Genomic DNA, 4,153 nt, shown 5'->3' with positions numbered 1-4,153 from the left:
TAAGCTCGTTATAAGACTAGCTTTTAAACTGGCAGCAAAAACACTTTCTACTTCATCCTTAAGCTCATTATAAGACTAACTTTTAAACTGGCAGCAAGAACACTTTCTACTTCATCCTTAAGCTCATTATAAGACTAACTTTTAAACTGGTAGCAAGAACACTTTCTACTTCATCCTTAAGCTCATTATAAGACTAACTTTTAAACTGGCAGCAAGAACACTTTCTACTTCATCCTTAAGCTCATTATAAGACTAACTTTTAAACTGGTAGCAAAAACAATTTCTACTTTATCCTTAAGCTCATTATAAGACTAACTCTTAAACTGGCAATAAGAACATTCGTTCATTACTTTGCTATTCTACTAACTTACAACATAATACAGGCGTTCACAATGACAACGTTTAGTCAAACACGCTCTTAATTAACGTGCTAAACCTTCCCTTCTCATTATGTAATACAGGGATGTACTATTTGTTTTCCACCCCATCAGATAGGAAGTAAATTTTTCAAAATTAAGTGGTTTTTTCATAGTTCTGTGTTTGAACATAGAGGTGTTTTAAGTCAGTTACTAACTTTAACTTTCCTTATTGGTTAACGAATTCTACACAAAGACAAAACTGCTTATCCGGTTCTATTAAATGTTGTCTTTAATTAGTGATGTGAGTTATTGTTCTTAGCGAACCGGATGACAGTTGCGAAGTGAGATCGCTCTTGATCCTTACCGCCTGTTGAGCAGTTGATCTCACAGGCACAAATCACCGTTTTCCTTTTCAGGAACTTAGAAGTTATTGAAATATTTAAGACATAGTTTGGCCTTGGGAGGACAGGATTTACACAGATTTTTCAGACTGATAAATTACATGATTTTGACATAAGATTTATTTGGGCTTTACATAGAATTACAAATATTTTACAAGATTCCACATATTATTTGCCTAGAATAACAGCCCGGCATGGCCAGGTGGTTAGGGCACTCGACTCGCAATCTGCGGGTTCGAATCCCCATCACACCAAACATGCTCGCCCTTTCAGCCGTGGGGGCGTTATAATGTGACGGTCAATCCCACTATTCGTTAGTGAAAGAGTAGCCCAAGAGTTGGCGGTGGGTGGTGATGACTAGCTGCCTTCCCTCTAGTCTTACACTGCTACATTAGAGACGGCTAGCGCAGATAGCCCTCGTGTAGCTTTGCGCGAAATCCATAAACAAACAAACAAAAAACCTAGAATAACAAGAGTTTCTGACATAGGACTAAAGCAGTATTTTTACAGTTTCCATAGGTTTAACGTTTACGCGGCTTTTGGTTTCTGTTAACAAATTAGGGTATTTTTTTGTGTGTTTTACTCTCCGAGAAATTCTCGACTTCTCTCGCGACACTAGAGTTAATTTTCCTTTTCATGTGTGCGATGCGTTACCTGCTTTTTGCCGGTGCCAAGTTGTTTACATTCGCTGTGAGCAAACTTTTTAGAGATTGATTTACGAGATGATGGAGCATAGGTTTATGTTTAAAGTAGGAACGAGTATTTTACAGAGGCTAAGCGAGGGTTAACTTTATGGTTTTACATTTTAACTTGGGGACACTCTCTATTAGTATTTCTCTTTATATTCTATATTAACAGGGGGAAGAACCCACAGTAGCAAGAAATCGCTTGACTATCTTTTTTTTTATTTTACACACAAACACAAGAGCATTTGTTCTGCTGTGAACTGTATAGCTATTTATTGTATTTTAATGCATTGTTCTTTATATTTAAAACTATAAAATTGTCAGTAAACATTTGTACTTGTTACCTGTGTCTTGTCTCTTTCTTTGTGACTCAACTCTCGCAACTCTAGTTTTTAGCAGGCCTAAAATTTTTTCCTTTGTTGTGTTTGTTTGTTTTAATTATGCACAAAGCTACACAAGGGCTATCTGTGCTCTGCCCACCACGGGTATCGAAACCCGGTTTCTAGCGTTGTAAGTCCGCAAACTTACCGCTGTGCCACTGGGAGGCTCCTTTGTTGTGGAGATTTGTTCAATCCAGTGAATGCACGAATCTGAGAATGCGTAAGGATGGTATTCCTTACATGCAAATTGACGTGTGACCTGAGTGAGGCAGGGTAACAGTTAAACAGGATGGTCATATCTGGGGAGAAGCATTCTCCTGGACTTAGGACTTTCGCCGTTGTTGGAAAGGCCTCTAGAAACCATCCCTCTGTAGCCGTCAACTTAAGACCATTGGCATGCACCCATATAAATCCTTCTCCGTGAGGTTAAACATCAGGAACCCCTTGTGAAAGAAAGTCAAAGGACGAGAGACACCAGTGGTGGACTCCATCATCCCCACAAGTTGTTTCTAAGATGTGTTATTTCTAACAACAAGAAAATGGAATTTCAACTACCTCTGTATATTGTAAACCTCATCTCCTTCGTCATTGCTCTCACTTAAGCTCTCCTCCCCTCTGCAACACTTGCCATCTTGATCATCTAACAAACTCCTTTAAGTGCCAGGGTAAGCCTACCCCCAAGGTTGACGATCCTGTTTCTGTACCACCGATGCCATTACTCCTCCAGCCAACTCTGTTGCTATGTCTCCTATCACGGAGGATATCATCCGTTTTGTCACATTGATACTACAGAATGTCCTCCTCTTCCAACGTACATTCGTTCTAGATAATATTATCCATGCTGTCAAGACCGTCTTTCGCCTTCACATGCAGACCACTTATTCTGGACTTAACTCACACTTTCTATTTCGCCGTCTATGGAATCCAGCAGAGATTACATCTTCTTCATAACCTCCCCCTTCTGGATATCTTGTTGGATAGAGGTTCCTATGATTGTGTCCTCCTTAACGAATCTTTTCTGAAGCCCAGTCAAAAGATCCCTTTGTCAGGGTACACTTTTCATCGATATGATCATCCTATGGGTCTGGCCCGAGTAGGTGTGGCAGTTGCTACTCGTACTCGCCTTCTCGTGTGCCTTTCACAGTCCACTTACCATGAGCATTTGATAGTCACTGTTTACTTCCCATCTACAATCATCACTAATGCAACAATCTACATTCGTTCCGGAGTTCCTTTGCCCAGCGCCTTTCTTTCCTTTCTGGACAAATCGTTTTGCAGCTATATTCTTCTTGCTGATGTGAATTACCACAGTAGGACTTCTGCCGAACTTGCCCATTTTCAGTCCTCCTTATGCACCCTCTCTGGTTCTTTGCTACCCCTGACGGCCCCTAGTCATCCGAATTCTCATTCATCACCTGATATTGTCTTTGTTTCTTCCAAACTGGTTCCTCTTATCACTCTCCACATGTGTCCTCCGGTTGGTAGTGATCATCTCCCCATAGAACTTTTTGTCCATTCACAGACATTATTCACTCCTCGTGCTTCCCGTCGGATTCACTTCAATTTTCGTTCTGCCGATTGGAAATCTTATGCTTCACACATTGTTAGTGCCATACCAGATATGGTTCGACCTCTTACTACGTCAGTAGATGTTGACTCATTCGCCACCTTTTTCACCACTCTTCTCTTTGATGCCAGCACTTTACACATACTGACTTCTTCTTCAGCTCTCCATAAACCAGCCTTACCCCGAAGTGCTGTATATCTGTTACACCACTCTCCCACTTTCTTGCGTGAATACCGTCGGTCTCAGGATCTTTTGTTGCTGCAACGATCCTGGGGTCTTCAACATGCTGCCCATAATTTTGTTCGGACAGTCCGACATCAGCAGTGACATCAGGCCTGTAACAAACTCAGTCATTCCTCTTCTTCCTTGCAATTCTGGAACCGTTTTAAGCTCCTCACGGTCAACGATGCTCTCTCTCCTATTCTATTCTTGTTGATGGTGCTGCACCTTCTACATCTTTGGACAAGGCCAACCATTTTGCTACTTTTCATGAACAGAACTTTCAGGTACCGGAATGTCATATTCTTGACTGCAGTGACACTACAACCATCGTGAACTCAACCATTGCCTCCATCGTTGACCTTACTCCAAGTTCTTCCCATGTTGTTGACAATGATTTCTTACATGCTCCCATTACTGCAGCTGATGTCCGGCGGGTGCTGAAGAACAGACGTAACTCTGCCCCTGGTCCTGATGGCATCACTTACTGCCAACTCCGTCATGCTCCTATGCAATTCCTTCAACTTCTTGCATTGTTCTA

Source organism: Limulus polyphemus, unplaced genomic scaffold, assembly GCF_000517525.1.
Source record: "Limulus polyphemus unplaced genomic scaffold, Limulus_polyphemus-2.1.2 Scaffold572, whole genome shotgun sequence".
NCBI lineage: Eukaryota > Metazoa > Arthropoda > Merostomata > Xiphosura > Limulidae > Limulus > Limulus polyphemus.
The sequence above is the reverse complement of the archived record's forward strand: the minus strand, read 5'-3'. Positions refer to the sequence as shown.